Genomic DNA, 19272 nt, shown 5'->3' on the forward strand with positions numbered 1-19272 from the left:
TAGTGGATGCTGATTTGTTTTACATTTTTATGCACACATCCTTCTCACCTTGCCCCTCAACTGCTTGTTTCCCCTTACCTATTTCTTATATATTCTTCCAGGAATAGTTTACATATTTACAAGCAAATATGTATTCCATTCCCCCCCCCCCGTTTTCTTCCTCTTTTTGTGTTCTTTCAGAAGCATTTTATGTATAATCCATATAAAGCAAAAGTATTTGTTTAAACAGAAATGCAATCATTCCTTGTTGCCTTTTCCTTTCCTTTTTTCCTTTAATATATTTTGAAATTCCTTCTGGGGCTTCCTCATTGTTGTGCCAACAGCACTATGTGGATGTACTGCAATTTATTTACAAGGTTTCTACTGATGGACAGTTTGCTTAAAATTTCTGCTTTTACATAAAATGATGCTGCAATTTAATAATGTGTATATTTATTTATATCTGAAGTATATTTCTAGGTAAAATACTTAAAGTGGAATTGCTGGCCGAAGGGATAAGTGTTTGTAATGTTGGTAGATTTTGCCAAGTTATAGGTATATTGGTTGGAACCTAAAGGTTATTTGAAAGTAATGCATGTCTTATCTTTAACTAGATAAGCATTTAAAAAAAAGTTTTTAATAATCGTGACTAAAGGTTCAGAGTTAGAAATAATACCTCCTTATCTTGGAATGATCATAGTTTGTAAAAATAAAGTGGCAACACTTCCATTAGCTACTTTATATCTATAATCTTGTTAATCCTGGCACCCTTTTGGTAGTAGCTTTTAGATCTTGATTGCTCTGTTATAATCAATGACTAAATTTTTATTTATTTATTTATTTTTGTCTTTTTGCTATTTCTTGGGCCGCTCCCGCGGCATATGGAGGTTCCCAGGCTAGGGGTCCAATCGGAGCTGTAGCCACCGGCCTACGCCAGAGCCACAGCAACACAGGATCCAAGCCGCATCTGCAACCTACACCACAGTTCACGGCAACGCCGGATCGTTAACCCACTGAGCAAGGGCAGGGACCGAACCCGCAACCTCATGGTTCCTAGTCGGATTCGTTAACCACTGCGCCACGACAGGAACTCCGATGGCTAAATTTTTAGATCATAACACATAAGAAATATATTTTATGTGTGACATAATGTGTACATTAATCTGTATCTACCTATGGTATACATCCTTAGAGGATACAACTAAAACAGAATTTTCGCAAAATATATTTACTCTAACTTCATGAAATATACTCTGAACTATCTTCTCCCATTTCTTAAATTAAAAAAGTTTGTCTCAATCCATTAAATTATTTCCATTAATTATTAAGTTAGTACCCACTAATCACTTTGCTGCCTTGGTATAAATCTCCCATGCTCCTCTATACCTACCCCCAAAACAAAACTAAGAATAAGCCCCATAGTCTCAGACATATTACATGATAAGAGAGGTTCACTTGTACAGATTTGTTTAGCTAAAAAGTGATAGTTTCAGGTTTTGTTACAAGGTTGGTCTTAGGCCAAAATGTAGCTCTTCTGGTTATAGCAGTTCCCCTGTTGGGAGGATTAGACGGTAAAATGTGTTAAAGCTATCTGATACTCTAGAACATCATATAAATATTATATGTATTATTCTTTGTCTAGTCTCTTTATCTTTTGCCATGAAGGACCAGTGCAGTAGGCTGTGGGGGGCCAGTAATTGTGTCCTTTTTGGCACACTATACTGCCTCACTAACCTGTCATCTGAGACTTTGATTTGTCTTCAAACAGTTATCAAATAGGTAACACAGGTACTTTCAAAACTGGTTTAGATTATTTCTGCCTCTTTTAAAATGACTGCCTCTATACCTGTCATTTTCAATGCTTACATCCTTTTTGTTCTGTCTACTCAACTTTGTTGTAGAAGTTACTGTACTGATGTCATCAGATTCATCATTTGTGATGTGTTTGCTGGACTATTGTTTGCTGATAAAATAGAAATGGCTTTTTGGATCCACATAAAACAAACAAACAAAGCCACAGTAAATTTAGAGGCAGTTTAAGGTTTTCAGAAGAGCTGTAATTATTTTTATTAGGACTTTGCTTTCTTGAGCTGCAAATATCCTCTTGCTCTAGGATACTATTAGCAAGTTTGACTTTCAGATGGTTGCAAACAGAGGAAACATGGTTGAGTGTTTTGTCACAAGGTTGGTCTTATTGCAACCCTTCATGAAGTGCTGGATTGTGCCCTTCATGGAGGCTGGGGTTGAGGGAGTGGGGTAAACTATGATGAGTTGGGTGGTGGTGATATGATGGTGGCTTAAAGAGGCCACGTAGAGTATAGTGAGCCCTACAAACAGTATTTAGAAGGCAGTACCTGCAGAGTAGGTGATGTAGGAGATCTGGGAGAAGAGCGACAGGATGCAGATGAAACGGCGCAGAGGGTGGTGACTATGGAGGCCACACATCTAGCATCTGTTGTGCTATGGGACACTGGTTATGGCCCAGTGCCCGTGTATAGTAGTGTAACAAATAATGACGTAAATATGACATAAATATATCTTGTTCATAACTTGATATTGTATGCATCTAAAAAAACTGGCCCAGTTCTCTAAAAAGCTTATGCCTTTTTTGTATTAAGATGTCTTTCTGCATCTTCATCAGATATTTGTCGCCAAACCTTCTAAAATTTCCCCTGATCTGGTAATTTAAAAAAGTCTATTTTCTTGCTTAGCATATATTTAAATTTGAGTGCATGTTGAGCATTTTTTCATAGGGTTTTCTTTGTTTAGATGCTACATAGTCATGTCATTTCCACATTTTTCTATTAGATTTCCCCCCTTATTAATTTATAGGATTTCCTTAGTAAGTGAATGGGCCTCTTTCCTCGTGTCTTACGAATGTATTTCCATCTTTGTCGTTTAATTTTTTGCTTCCTTTACAGTATTTGTTAAAGAATTTATGTGTCAAATTTAGTAGTCCTTTCTTCCGTTCTCTCAATTTTAGTCACACTTAGAAAGTCCTTATGCCCACCAAGGTTATGTAGTTCACTCATGCTTTCTTCTGGTACTTTCAAGGTTCTTTTTTCTTTACACCTAAAAATTATTTTATAAAATTTACATATTGGCTATAATGATTCAGCTTTATGTGTGGCCAGCCAGTTGTCATTACAATATTTATTAAATAATCTACCTTTTTTCTTCTGATTTGAAATGCCACAAATTAATTATCTTATAAACTTGGGCCAGTTGCTGGTCTGTTCCATTGATCTGCCTCTCCTTCTGTGTCAGTATCAAGCTGTTTCAGTTGTTGTAGCTTCATAATGCATTTAGTATTTAGTAGGGATGTTCTGCTTTATTAATTTTCTTTTTTGAAGGAATTTCTGACTTTTCTCTCACTTGTTTCTTTTTCCAGATGAATTTAGTATCATTTTGTCAGATTCTTCTCTTCAGAAAATAACCTTGTTATTCTTGATTAGAATGTGATATCTTCAAAGTCAAGAAAGTTTCGGGGCGGGGGGGATGATTATTTTTGTCAAATACTGCTGAGTTAAATAGGTGAAGATTGAGAATTTGCTATTGGATTTAATAATGTGAAGGTCCTTAGTAACTTTGAATACAACAGTTGCATGGAATGGGAAAAGTATAATTTGTGCCTAGTTTTCCTAATCTATGACTTTTAGTAATGTACTTAATTTAATTTTTTATGTCTTGGTTTAAGAATTTTTAAAGTGAAGCAATATCTATTGATTATTTTTTATGAAAAATACTTAGTTATTTATAATGCCCTTCCTGGTTTTTGTTGGTAAGCTTTGTTGTCTTTTGCTGAGCCCATAATACTTTTCACATTTTCATTGTGTTGCTTTTTGAGAAGGAAAAAGTCTTTTCTGTAAATGTAATTTATATTGTTTAGTCTTTATTTTTTAAAAAATTTTAATTGCAATATAGTTGATTTATAATGTGTTAATTTCTGCTGTTCAGCAAAGTGACTCATTTATACGCATGTATATGTTCTTTTTCATATTCTTTTCCTTTATGGTTTATCCCAAGATATTGAATATAGTTCCCTGTGCTCTATATACAAGGAGGACTTTGTTGTTTATCCATTCTGTATGTAGTAATTTGCATGTACTAACCCCAGATTCCCAGTCCGTCCCTCCTCTACTGTTTAGCCTTCCTTTATTTCTGTGTTTAACTAAATTAATGTTACCAGTAGTTGTAGCATCACAACTTCCCTGTTCCCACTGTTTACATTTCATTCAATTATTGGTTCCCTAAGAAATCCTTTGAATACTGTTTCAAGAGTGGTCTTCGGGTGCTTGCTTGTTGGCCATGCATTTATTTTATGCATATACTTTGTAACTTAATTACTTCAGGGCTACAAAAAGCATAGAGAATAAGGTGATAATAATTGTAATTACTCAACTTGGGAAGTAAAATTTCAAATACAGTTGAAGTTCTTTGGCATATTTTTTCTTGATAGCATTCTCTTCCATTCTTTCTCAGAAATAAACACTTACTTTGGTGCTTGTCACCCATTACTTAGGTCAGGATGCATGTTTTTCTACAAGCTGCTTACGTATTAATAAAATATATATAAGAGGAAATACCCATGGCAAAAAAATAAGAGAAGTTATTTTCCCTTACTGTAACAAGGGGAATGTAAAATAAGACCAGATTAAGAAACCATTTATATTTATGATTTTAGGAGTTCCCATTGTGGTGCAGCAGAAACAAATCTGACTAGGAACCATGAGGTTGCCGGTTCGATCCCTGGCCTCGCTCAGTGGGTTAAGGATCCAGCATTGCTGTGTGCTGTGGCGTGGGTCATAGATGTGGCTCGGATCTGATGTTGCTGTGGCTTTTGTGTAGGCCGGCAGCTGTAGCCCCGATTGGACCCCTAGCCTGGGAACCTCTATGTGCCACGGGTGCAGCCCTAAAAAGCAACAAAAGAAAAAGAAATTAAAAATTAAAAAATATTTATGATTTTAAGCTGTGTTGGCAAAAATTAAGTGTGACAGTATCAAGTGTTGGTAAATATGGCAACTAGATTTCTCATGCAGTGCTGTTGGATTTTTTAAATAAGTACAACTATTTTGGAAAGCACTTATTAAACATAAGGGTACCTTGCCAGATACATATACTTTAGTTGAATCCCAGCTGCTTGTTTGATTAAAATTTCCTACAAAGTCCGACAAGTGGATTTGTTCAGCTTATGGTCAGATATGTCCAATTATGGTGAATGAATGGCTTGGACAGTTTTGCCCCTCTTTCCTTGAATCAGAATTTGGCTACTTACAGTATTTGCTGATTAACTTGGGGCCATATTGAACAAGTGTAATCCTCCTTCAGCAGGATGATGTTTTAGATACTGGGAGAGCCTGTATTTGACAGCACCCAAATCTTATTTTCCTAAGTGAAATATTTCTGTTCCTCCTGTTATTCTTATTTGCCCTGGTTAATTTTTCTGGTGGCAGTTGTTCTCAGTTCATTTTTCTTCCTTACCTTACTTGTCCATTTGGAATTTTGGGTCTAGTTGTGAGGGAGATGATTAGAACATTACTAATGTTCTGTTCTTAGCCGCAGCTGGAATTTGATATTGGGAAAACTCACTGAACTCACTAACCTTAAGTTTCTTCATTTATAGACAGGATTTAATAGTTACCTTGCCCCCGGGGGGGGGGTGTTGTTTTGTTTTGTTTTGTTTTTGCTCTTTTAGAGCAGATGGAAACTCCCCAGCTAGGGGTTGAATTGGAGCTGCAGCTGCTAGCCTATACCACTGACACAGCAACGCGGTATCCGAGCTGTGTCTGCAACCTGTACCACACAGCTCATGGCAGTGCTGAATCCTTCACCCACTGAGTAAGGCCCAGGGATCGCATCTGTGTCCTTATGGATACTAGCTAGGTTTGTTTCCGCTGAGCCACAATGGGAACCCCAGGGAGTTTTTTTTAAAGGATGTAGTGTATGTGAAAGCACCTTGAATCTATGTCCTGTTATTTACCCGGGATGTATTAATAAGTGTTAATGTTGTTTTATTCTTACTAAATTTTACTATGCTAAATTCAGCCGATTAATCTTTGAGAGTCTTGGGTTTTTGTTTTGTTTTGTTTTTTGCTGTTCTGGCCGGGGCAGGGCTGTATACTGAGTTCCTGGGCCAGGGATCCGATCCCAGCTGCAGCTGTGGCAATGCTGGATCCTTAACCCACTGTGCCTGGCGGCCAGGGATCAAACTATCGACCCAGTGTTCCGGAGATGCTATTGATCTTGTGCCACAGCATGAACTCCTGAGAGTCTTTGAATATTGATTTATTTAGTCCATTTATCTCCTTCAGTTTTATGCCTTCTACCCACTTCTGAGCATATTCTTTGTGCTTTCATATAAATGATAAAATGCATAGGCCTAGAAAAGATTTTTATGGTGTATTTTAAGAAACCTCTTTCAGATTGATGTATTTATCCAAACAATTCTCAGAGCTCCTTTTGTTGTGTGTAGGATTTCTTTTTGTAATCCCAGTTTGTCTAGTCTTTTTATAAATCCGTTTTCCCCTCTGTTCTTCATCCAGAAGAAATCTGTCTTCAAAAATCTGAGTCCATTGGAGAGAAAACTCTGCATAATTCCTTCTTATCATGATTCCTGGGTTATGAGCCGTGTGATGCACACCTGCACATCTTCCTAGCTTTCTCAGCAGTGTGTGTGTGTACACTGGAATCTCCTTGGCTCCTCTCCTTTTCCCACTTTCTGAGTCTATTTAGTTTTAGGTAGTCATATCATCCTCTTGTGGGCTTTCCAGGCATCCTCAGCTGTCTTCATTCGTGCAGGCAGCATGGTGCCTTCTCCTGCACCCTTGGCACTGTGCTAAGTGCAGAGGCCAGGGTGATTTCTGCTCTCCCAGTCTCAGAGTTCTGGGAGTTAAGGAAGTTATGACACAGTGTACAGTGCGTGTGTAGTGGGCACAAAGCAAGGTGTTTTAGACTTGACCTTGTGTGGTGAAAGGGTCTAAGAAAGTCTTAGCAGCCAAATCTTCAAAATTGTGTGAAAGCTTGCTAGGCAGATGGGGAGGGCATGAGATGTCCCAACGTGAGAGAGCAGTGTGAATGAAAAGGGAGAGAGAGTAGTGTCCTTTCTAGAGGGTCGCACCCTGGAATTTGACCACACTTCCTTTCATATTTTGTAATATGGATTCTTAAAAAGTTCTGGTAGACTCTGTCTTCAAACACCTTTTTTTTTTTTTTTTCTTATTATGAACTCTCATATCACCTGGTCTCTGGGAAAATTATTTCCACTTCTTATATAATGAGAAGATTTTCAGTGAATGAACTCATCTTTGTTGTCCTATTAGTTAGAAAATAGGAAAACTAGTAAATAGAATTTAAGTTTTCTTTCCCCTGGCCCTGAAGATTCTCCACCAGCAACTTTAGAAATTAACCTGGAGTGGGATGTTGAAGTATAACCTTTCAGGTAAAACTTCAGATATTCTTAGTATGTGCCTTAATTCTGCACAGCACTTAACCAACTTTTCTCCTGTATTTAGACACTTAACTCCATAAGGAAGGAGGGGTATGGTAACTCTGCTTCCATCCTTGTCTTGCTTGTGGCATCTGCATTCTCTAGTCACTTTTGTCACAAATATTACTTATAATTGTATATTTAAGTAATATTACTTATTTTAATATTTAAGGAGAATACCAGGAAACAGTGTATCACTTTGACTTCACTCTTGGCATATTAAATACACATTAAAAGTCATGTTTTCTGAGAATAGTAGCAGCTGTGATAATGGCTGGATTGTGAGTCACATACTCTGGACCACTTTGGGCTCTGTCTGGGCCACTGCCACCTGCCCACAGTCTTCCAGCTTTCTAGGTGGTGTGTGTATTTGTATGCACGGGGCTAGCCCTGTGCTCAGAGAGTGAAATGGGACAATAGCAGATGGCCAAGCATGCTGTACAATGGGATTAGCATTGGCCCCTCCTTCCCAGGGCTCTCCCCTATGGTTTAAAGTAGTTTTGTGTTACAGTAAATTTCTTATCTTTATAATAAGTCACTGACCTGGAAAATGTAATTGAGCATTTGAATCTGAGCTGCATTCAAAATCTGTGTTAAAATTGTGCAGCTTCTTGCTTGATTGATTATAAATGCTAATATAGCTTGGAGTTTAATTTGCTGACGCAGATGTTATCATCTTTCCCTCTATGCTTTTGTAACTGTTTATTTCACCTTGCTTGCATCTCCAGTTTCCTAGGTTTTGGTATTTAGAGTTTAGATTTAGCAATAGCAGAAAGCTAATTGGTACGTAGACCAATAAAGGGAAAACCTTCTAAGATTGGTTAAGCCTACCATTATTTCGTTTTGGGTAGGAAGTCAGAATAGGTTCATAAAGAATGAACTATAAATATAAAAATGAACTAAAATACTCTGTTTTCTGTGGAGTCTTGACTTAAGGCAGTGTTAGTTTCTTCACTTTTCCATATCATAAAATGGAAAGGAGAATATGTTTTATCATTGAAAACAATATTTACTAATTTTATTCTGAGTACATTAATACTTTAAAAATTATGCTCTTTTATTTTTAATAAAGATTAATGGCAGTGTTTTTTAAATACTATTTTTAAGTCTCAAGCCAGTGGTTAATGAAGCTAAGTTAAAAGAAAACCAGGTCAGGTCCTAATTGGATATTTAGTTGGAAACTTAATATACTTAGGCATTAGAATTTTCTCTTTTCTTTTACTTCATTTTTTTATTTTAAGTGATTTTTATTTTTTTCCATTATAGCTGGTTTACAGTATGCTGTCAGTTTTCTACTGTACAGCAAGGTGACCCAGTCACATGTACATATATACATTCTTTTTTTTTTAACTTATTTTTTAATAGAACTCAGTTTAATTAAATTTTTTATCAGTGAAGAATATGTGTAGCCAAATTCTTGAAATATTTTATTGAAAAAATAATGCAGAGTAAAGGAAATCTGATTGATGACAATATTTCTGTTGGGGATTATACTTCATGTGGATTTACTTTTTTTTTTTTTTTTTTTTTCTAGGGCTACACCTGCGGCATATGGAGGTTCCCAGGCTAGGGGTCTAATCGGAGCTACATCTGCCGGCCTACGCCACAGCCATGTCAACTCCAGATCCGAGCCATGTCTGAGACCTACACCACAGCTCACCACAACGCCAGATGCTTAACCCACTGAGCAAGGCCAGGGATCGAACCCGCAACCTCATGGTTCCTAGTTGGATTTGTTAACCACTGAGCCACGATGGGAACTCCTTGGATTTACTTTGTTTCATATAATTTTTTTCCCCTTCACTTTTTCAAGTAAACCTTAAGTAGGGTAGGTAGTTGAACTTGCAGTCTGATTTAACTTCCATTTTATCAGCAGATAACTTTTTAAATGATGCTGGTATTATACAAGTGACATCTTATAATGATTGAAGATTTAATCCCTAAAAAAGGGAGGGTCTTAGTTTATTTTGTTATAAAATATCTTTAATTATGGTGTTTTTCTCCTCACCATTACTCTTCTTCAAAACATGCTTCTCCAAAAAATAAAAATGGTGAAACAAAACACAACATGCCTTGTCCCTACATTCATGTAATTTAGAGACAGTAAACTTTAGGTATCTGTGATTAAAGCAACAGGAGCAGTAGCATTGCTTTACAACAGGTAGAGAAAAACCTATCGCTGCATAGTAAACTATCACTAAAGCTTAGTGGCTGAAACAACCATTTTATTTGTGAATCAGGAATTCAGGAAGGGCTCTCTTCTGTAGTTTGTCCCTGATTTGTTTGGTGACCCCCTACCAAGATGGTATCTTTTCTTTGTGTTCGTTCTGTCTAGGTATTCCTTGGCCTCTGGCTCTGTGGCCGCATGGCCAGTTAAGGGTTATGCTAGGAATTGGCTTGGAGGTGGCAGAGATTCCTTTTGCTATATTCTTTTGGTCATAGTAATCACAGGACCTACTTGGGTGCGGTTGGGGGGAGGTCAAGAAAAATACTCCGCATCTTTGGAGGAGTGGCAAAGCCATGTGACAGAAGAGCCTGTAAGGTGGGAGATATTGTTGTGATCGTCTTTGGAAAATATCTGCTCCAGGTGAATAAAAATGTTGGATAAAGGATGAAGGGTTGAGAGTATGAGGGTGACATAACTTTGCTGTTGTCTTCGGACTTTTTTTTTTTCTATTTCTATGTTCTGTTCACAGTGTTTAAATCTCTTCATGGGATTTCTACTTTCATCCATGTATCCCAATGGAAGTCACTTCCAACCAGAAGGAATTCTAAATAGTTTAAAATTGTTTTACTCAATTGAGAAAATATCTTAGGGTATGAAAACAATTGTAGGAAAAGGGTACAGAGGAATAAGGTGTGTGGAAAGAGGGGACTGACAGCAAAAGTGAATTAGTGCTGCCTGATAAGTTGGAGATCACCTTAGGTGCGAAGCACAACTGTCTAGATGACAGCTTTTCATGTTAGTGATCTAACATGGGAGAGACAGCGATTGCAAAATTTTTAAGTCCATTAAGAACAGACAAACTTGGCCAAACTGTTCAGTATTTTTTTTTTTTTTTTGGTCTTTTTGCCATTTCTTGGGCCTCTCCTGAGGCATATGGAGGTTCCCAGGCTAGGGGTCGAATTGCAGCCATAGCCACCGGCCTACGCCAGAGCCACAGCAACATGGGATCCAAGCCGCACCTACAACCTACACCACAGCTCACGGCAACGCCGGATCCTTAACCCACTGAGCAAGGCCAGGGATCAAACCTGCAACCTCACGGTTCCTAATTGGATTCATTAACCACTGCGCCACGACAGGAACTCCAAACTGTTCAGTATTATTTGGAGAACAAAGCAGGATAAATCTCAGTCTTAGAGTGGTTTCACACTTCATTGGTAGATATTGGGAATCTTGACTTTCAAGCTAGCACCATGGGGTTAATTGGACTGATGCCTTTTTTACCTGTCCTAATTGAGGTATAATTCACATACCATAAAATTTACTAATTTAAACTGTATAATTCAGTTGTTTTTGTATACTTCCAAGGTTGTGCAATCATCACTCCTGTCCAATTCCAGAACATTTTTGTGACCCCCAAAAGAAACCCATACCTGTCAGTAGTAACAACCCCTATCCTTTGCAACCACTACCTACATTTTGTGTCTGTCAATTTGCCTGTTCTAGATAGTTCACATAAATGTAATCATATAATATGCAGCTTTTTCTGTCTTGCCTCTTTAACAATATTTTCAAGGTTCATTGACCTTGTAGCAAGTGTCAGAACTTTATTCCTTTTTATGGCTGAATAATATTCCATTGTAGTGAATATACACATTTTGTTTGTCTGTTCATCAGGTTCTGAACATTTGGGTTGTTGCCACTTTTTGGCTATTATGAAATAATGATTCTACGAACAGCTATGTACAAGTTTTTGTATGAAAATATATTTTCGTTTCTCTTTTGTATGTATCTTGGAATGGAATTGATGTTCATACTTAACTTTTTGAGGAACTTCCAAATTGTTTCTAAGGAGCTGAAGGCTTTTACACTTCTCTCAACACTTTTTTGCTTTTTTTAAAATTTTTATTTTTTATTTTTTAGGGCCATACCCGCGGCATATGGAGGTTCCCAGCGTAGGGGTCGAGTTGGAGCTATAGCTGCCAGCATACGCTATAGCCACAGCAATGCAGGATCCGAGCCAAGTCTGGGACCTACACCACAGCTCATGGCAACACCAGATCCTTAACCCACTGAGCAAGGCCAGGGATTGAACCTGCAACCTCATGGTTCCTAGTCGGATTTGTTACCGCTGAGCTACAATGGGAACCCTGGGGTGCATTTTTATTTTATTTTATTTTTTTTTGTCTTTTTGCCTTTTCTTGAGCCACTCCCATGGCATATGGAGGTTCCCAGGCTAGGGGTCGAATCGGAGCTGTGGCCACCAGCTTCTGCCAGAGCCACAGCAACGTGGGATCCAAGCCACATCTTCGAACCACACCACAGCTCACGGCAACACCGGATCCTTAACCCACTGAGCAAGACCAGGGATCGAACCTGCAGCCTCATGGTTCCTAGTCAGATTCATTAACCACTGCGCCACGATGGGAACTCCCCAGTGTGCATTTTTAACAAATGCCTTTTATTAGGTTGAGGAAGTTCCCTTCTATTCCTAGTTTATTGTTTTTTTGTAATGAAAAGGTGTTGGATTTTGTCAAATGCTTCTTATATAGCCATTGAAATGATTCGTGGTTTCTGTTCTTTATTAATATGGTACATTGTCTTGATTTTTTTTTTTTTTTTTTTTTTTTGTCTTTTGTCTTTTTAGAGTCGCACCAGTGGCATATAGAGGTGACAGGCTAGGGGTTTCTTCAGAGCTACAGCTGCTGGCCCACACCACAGCCACACCAGATCTGAGCCACATCTGGAACCTACACTACAGCTCACAGCAACACCAGATCCTTAATCCACTGAGTGAGGGCAGGGATTGAACCCACAACCTCCTGGTTCCTTGTTGGATTTGTTTCCACTGTACCATGATGGGAACTCCTTGACTGATTTTTGTATGTTGAATCAATCTTGCATTCCTGGGATAAGGGTGGATGTGTGTTTAAAGGGCTGTGTAGTTTTCAGCTGGAGAAATGTGGAAACTTGTTCTACCATCGTTATCATGGAGGTAATAGGAATGGACCTGAGAGAACATTGCCTTTGGATAAATTCTTTATTTTCAGGTGCTAAGGTATAAGTAAGAACTATTCAGAGGCTTATACTGTAATGTTTTCTACAACATAGAAGTAATTTTGATCCTTATTAAAATATCATTTCTTTTGACTTTATGTAATCTGTAATTTGAGGATTTATGTACACATGTCCATTTCTATTGTATGCCATATTAATATAATCAGAGTCTTGCAAGCTCTAGTTCAGGGTGCCTTGACTTCTGTTTTGACTGAACACACATTCTGAACTTGAAAAATGGTTATTAACAAGTAATATATAAGGGTCACATGTCTGTTGTGATAAAGGAGGTTCTTAGTGGTCTCTTATAGCAGGAACTTGTCAGAGTATAAATACATAGATAAGTATCTAGAAAGGGACAAAGATTTGAAAAAAAAAACCGCTCGATCAAAGTTTTGAGGCACAGTTAATATTTTTTTTCTGCTTAAAACAACTTATAATTTGACATGAATCAACTTGCCTTGCGTTCTCACCTGCGGGAATGTGCGTTTGGATAGGTGCCTAGGTGCCTGTCAGCTCTAGTTGAGAAGTTGAAATAATTAACCTCCTGAGGTTATTATATTGAACTTTGATGAAGTAACTTTTTGTGATTGTCCTTCTCTGCCACGTCGATATGAGCACCCTCAGCAGAAAATAGCTTCCAGCATCAGACATGTATTTTGTCCTTTGTCTGTTTTACTTTCCTATAACTGCCAGACCTCCTCACTTTTTTCTCTCAACACATTTTTTTAACTGCAGGGTTTTTTAAGATTAGAAAAATCACCAAGTTGACCTTACTTCAGGCCATAAAATAAAATAAAAACTTAGTAAGATGAACTGAAATTTAGACTTAAAAATATGTGAACTGGAATTTAGACTTAAAAATATGTGAAGCATCCCATTAGGATCATCTATTTCAAATAGGTTTTGAAAGTCTTGGTTCCTTTGGATTCATTTGTTGTCTCCCAGCCTTTCTTTGGCTGTAAGGAAAATCCCCTACATCTCTGACAGTACAAAACTGTGAAACATGTGGGTTGAATAGGGTTGCTTCCATGTCCCACAGAATCCCCCAGAGATTTCCCATGTTGATAAATGTATATGTTAAGAGAATCTCTCCTATCATAATCCTAATCATATTTCTTTTCTTTTTTGTCTTTTTAGGGCTGCACCTGTGGCAAGTGGAAGTTCCCAGGCTAGGAGTTGAATCAGAGCTGTAGCTGCCAGCCTACACCACAGCCACAGCAACACCAGATCTGAGCCACGTCTGTGACCTACACCATGGCTCATGGCAACTCCAGATCCTTAACCCACTGAATGAGGCCAGGAATCGAACCCACATCCTCATGGATACTAGTTGGGTTTGTTACTGCTGTGCCACAATGGGAACTCCAATCCTAATTATATTTCTTATCGTAAATCCTAAGATTTCTTAGATAGCAGTTAAAAGATTGTTGGTTTTGTCATTATCATTGAAGTAATGGAAGTACATTTAAATATTTGAAAAATACAGAAAAGCTATAACAAAGAAAATTTATGTAAAAATAAACCTTTCCTTACGTCAAGCTAGGATAATATTGTACATTTTGGTAATTTTTCTTTTTCTTGTAATAGTGTATGGTAAACAAGTTTCTGCATCCTTACCCAGTCATCAAATATATGAATTGTAATTGTTGAATAATATTCCATTGAGTGGATAGCTATTTGTTTTAGCTAGCTTTCTGTTGTTAGGCATTTTATTTTTCCCAACTTTGCTACTGTAAATAAGTAATGCAGAGAATAGTTGTTCCTTTTTTGGTAGGGGTAGGGGGTGGGCAGAAACTAGTGTAGTGTGTGTGCTTTAATTAGTTCTTTAAAAGTGCTGAGTTTTTCATCATTAAAATATAGTGAACTATTAGATATGAGTGTTCTGTCTAGACAGCCATTGTTATTGTACAGCTTCAGGGGACACCATTCATATAGATGATGTGAATTGAGGTTCTAGGGACAGTCTCATCCTTGGCACTGCTTCAGAAGGATAGTCATTGTGGATTAATGAATCCTCTTTGCTTTGTGAACAATTTCAACATAGGAAGATCTATCAAATTATGTGCCTGCTAGATATAAAAAGAAGTAGTTGAGCCATTTCCATAGTTGCCTACTACTCAGATTTTGACTGGCAGTGACCTTTGCTCTCACCAGCTTTTGCTTCATATTATCCATTTATTTTAATCCAAGAGGTCCCTAGTTTTATTACCTGTACCATGAGCAAGTGTATCAAGGAACTTACTTCCCCTCCCAGCGATTAATAAAATCTAACAGTGGACTCAGACTACACTTTCCTAAAGGTCATACCTATACTTCCTGTATAGTTAGGTTTGAACAGTTTTTAAGATGAAATATATTAGTACTCTGCTGAAGTTTATTACTTTTTAAGTGTTCTCATCTTCCTCTTCATAAGAATATGGTTGGGAAGTTCCCTGTGGCACAATGGGTTGAGGATCTGGAGTTGCCACCACTGTGGTGCAGGTCACAACTGCAGTGTAGATTCGACCCTGGCCAAGAAACTTCCATGTGCCGGGGATATGGCCCCCCAAAATTTTAATTTTAGAATGGAAAGGAATATTAGTGGTTTTTGTTTTATAGGTAAGTGATTAGATCAAGTAACTGGCACAGCGTGACACGGCTAGCTGTTTATTCATTACAGTGATCCACTCCATTACTTACGAGAGTAGCACGATTGAGAGGGAAACTCAACCAAAGAAATAATTGATTGTCAGCTTGAATTTTTGCTGGGTTTATTAAAGACCCCAGCAGTAATTGAGAATACAGATATGGGAGGTTTAGCAGCCCAAATTGCATTTAAAACATTGCTTAGAGGAGTTCCCGTCGTGGCGCAGTGGTTAACGAATCCGACTAGGAACCATGAGGTTGCGGGTTCGGTCCCTGCCCTTGCTCGGTGGGTTAACGATCCGGCGTTGCCGTGAGCTGTGGTGTAGGTTGCAGACGCGGCTCGGATCCCGCGTTGCTGTGGCTCTGGCGTAGGCCGGTGGCTACAGCTCCGATTCGACCCCTAGCCTGGGAACCTCCATATGCCGCGGGAGCGGCCCAAAGAAATAGCAAAAAGACAAAAAAAAAAAACCAAAAAACATTGCTTAGAGTTCCTCATGACTTTGTTACTCTCGTATCTACTAATCAGTGGAAACACATGACTAGACAAGTAAAATTTAGAGGCCAGTATAGTCTGGGCAAAGCCTTCTCACTTTGGTAAATTATAGTTGTGCCTTGTTAGTACATTTCACAGGAGTGCAGTGTAGTAGACAATTGCTTAGAAATTAGGGGACTTAGTGAATTTTTTTTTCCTAGAGCCTGTTGATTACTATAGATCCCTTTTTGCCAGCTGATTATGACCAGTTCATCCAAACTATACTTCTGCCATTGATATTGAAAGATATTAACCAGAAGGCAAAAGTCGGAGCCTTCCTGAAAAACTTGCTTCACACGGTAAATTTGATGCTGATGGCTACTTAGAACAAGTGTGGAGGCATAATCAAAAAAAGTTCTTTCCTTTAAATGATGTTCAGAGTGGTTAGGTGGCTGCAAGAAGTATTGGGGGATTTCTGATCCTTAGAACTATATCCTATAGGAAGTCTCTTCTACTTTTACTCAGTGATTAGGGCCTCAGAGGTAGAGTAATCAGTTCCACTTGACTAAGAATAAATCACCCACGTTGAAACATGACAGTTTTTGACACCTGGCAATGCTGATAAAACCAAAACAAAAGATGTTAAGAAATCTGTTCCGATAGGGAACTAGACTTGATGGGTTCACATGTAGCGTGCATTTGGCAGTAGTCGTCATCCTCTTTCTTCGAGTTTTCTCTCTCTTTGTAAAATAGAAATTGTATGAGAAGACTCTATGTAATTATTATGTTATTTTTATTTTCTTCCCAGGCCATAAATATAATTAAGAGGTTATTTTAAGGAAAATGTCTTCTTTTTCTAACTTAAAAAGTATTTCCTTCTCAAATTCTTCATTGTTTGTTTTTCTCTGTGATATTAGACTGTATGTATAAACCTGATTGATTCCCCCACTTATCAGGGACACAGATGTATAGAATAAACACTGATTCCTTCCATCTTGTGTAGGAATTGAATACATGCTAATAGGTACTTAATGATTTCTTTTTATAACAGGGTATGCATAAATTAGGAAAAAGCCCATAGAATTATAAAATATGTCATTTTATGCATCAGTCTTTCTGTTGATTTTCAATATTATTAAGTATAAATAATTAAAGGAAGAAAAGCTTTTTAGCTGTTGATAAGTGCTCCTCAGTCCACATGTATAAATAAAGTAGCCTCCTTCTACCCCTTGAAAGTCAGGTTATATAGACTGCTTTTTTTGTTTTTTGTTGTTTTTTTGACTGCACCCATACCATGTGGAAGTTCCTGGGCCAGGGATTCAACCTGTGCCACAGCAGTGACAACACCGGATCCTTAAGTTTGCTGAGCTATGAGGGAGCTTCTAAATAGATTGTTTTAATACTATCATGTTACTTGTCCTGATATCAGGTATCTCTGGTTCTACCCACCAGCTTTAATGTGTTGTGTGTGGCTGTACATACACGGAGGTTTGTGGAATACACACTTCAGCATGGGCTGTGGTTTGGTACCTTTGCCCTTCATTCTTTGCTTCAGTTGGGGAGAAAATTTCAATATGTGACCGTAGTACTAATATGTTGTATTTATTGATTAACACTACTCAGTAATGCAGAATGGTTTATGGAAGGATGCTTGAGACATCTTTGTGTGATTTTTTTTTTCCATTACAGAACATATTATTTATAGTACAGTGATTAAGAGTAGAGTTCTGGAGCTCGATTGCCTCAGAATTATAATCTTGTGGTGGTGCTTTAATAGCTGTTATACATAGAGTTGTTAAAACAGTGCCTGACACACTACACTCTTTGTCAGTGTTAGTGGTCCCTCTATCAACACCACCTGCTCTCCACCATCATCATCATCATCATTATTTTTGTTTTTATCATATTATTATTTTAGAGATTTTGTGGTTTCTGTTTCTACAAAATGGAAAGTTTTTCTTTTCTTGGTAGATATTCTGAGCATATTTAAATGAGTATTTTCCCACTGAGCATGATTCCAAACGATCATCTTTATCATAGTATTCAAGCATGTGCTGGTGATCCAGCTTTTCTCTTGGCTGTTATATTCGAAACTTCTGTAAATAATGCATTTTAAATCCTGAGGATACTTGAACTTAGTATAGAATGAGATTTCCACAGTATATTTTATAGAAATTGCATAGTTAATACTGAAATGATATGATGTGGGACTATCAGGGTGAACAGTTTTCACAACCTCAGCATTGAATTAGTGAAAAAGAAGAGAATAATGGCAGGAATAATGTGGTAGCATTCATAGACCTCTCTGATTAGTGACACATGTGAATCCAGAGATCCTAGATCACAAAAGCACATTTTTTTTTTTTTTTTAATGGCTACACCTGTGGCATATGGCTGGAAGTTCCTGGGTCAGGGGTCTAATTGGAGCTGCAGCTGAGGCCTATGCCATAGTTTGTAGCAACACCAGATCCTTAACCCACTGAGTGAGGTCAGGAATTGAACCCACATCCTCATAGAGACAAGTCAGGTCCTTTATCTGCTGTGCCACAATGGGAACTCCACAAAAGCACAATCTTGAATGACAACCAAAGTGAGGATATCTAAAGGGAATTTTCAGTAGAATTGAGCTATCGTTGATCATGATGCTGGATAAATGAGAAGTGTTTTTTCTATACCCCTCCTCCCTCACACCACATAGAGCCTCTCTTGGGTTTATTTCATGCTTATGTAACTAGTTTGCACGTATCTGTGTCTAGTTCAAGTCTCTGTCATGGATGGCAAACTTGCCCAAAGGAGGCCTTTTTAGTGACCACTGTCCTTTGTTTATTTTGTCAATTCCTTTCGCTGTGGAATGTTTATTTCTTCTCTTTAGAAGTAAATAGGAGTCCAAGAATAGCCACCTTTTTCCTCCCCTCTAATTTAACAATCTGTTTAGACAGCTGGGTGATTGAAGAAGTATCTTAAGGAGAACTTGGCAGGTAATGAGGATTCTACCTAGTTTAGCAGCTTCTTCTCTGAGTGTATCAGGAAAAGGTTTTCTGCTGGCAAAGACCTTTAATAGTTTGACTACATATAAATTATGTAAGTGAAATTGTTAACAGTTAACATCTTAATTTCTTTCTTAGATGCTGATGATAGAGCAGAAAGAAAGGTATTATCCTTACCATGCATATTTGTATATTAGGTGGGCTCATAAAACAAATATCTTTTCTTATATGTAAAACTTGGCTGGTTCTGTAAGATTTCATTTTGAAAAAAATGTGCTTGCACTGCTCTTTCTTGGTAAGAAAGTCTGATCAACAGCACGATCATATCTTTTCTTTTTTTTTTTTTTTTTTTTTTTTTTTATTAAATTTTATTTTATTTTCCCACTGTACAGCAAGGGGGTCAGGTTATCCTTACATGTATACATTACAATTACAGTCATATCTTTTCTTTGTGTAAGGTTTGTATGTTAGCAATGAGAGTGACCTGCACAGCTGG

General features: G+C 37.8%; 1 protein-coding gene across 30 annotated transcripts in view; it reads left to right on the forward strand.

Annotated features, from left to right (window-relative positions):
- Nucleotides 1-19272, forward strand: part of ERC1 (ELKS/RAB6-interacting/CAST family member 1) — a 359940-nt gene that overhangs the window by 80501 nt on the left and 260167 nt on the right. The gene's annotated exons all lie outside the window — the stretch shown is intronic.

This window comes from Sus scrofa, chromosome 5 (genome assembly GCF_054392235.1).
Source record: "Sus scrofa isolate SSC_HxYL_T2T_F1_AM1 chromosome 5, Sscrofa_HxYL_maternal_Yorkshire_Landrace_v2.0, whole genome shotgun sequence".
In the NCBI taxonomy this organism is placed as follows: domain Eukaryota; kingdom Metazoa; phylum Chordata; class Mammalia; order Artiodactyla; family Suidae; genus Sus; species Sus scrofa.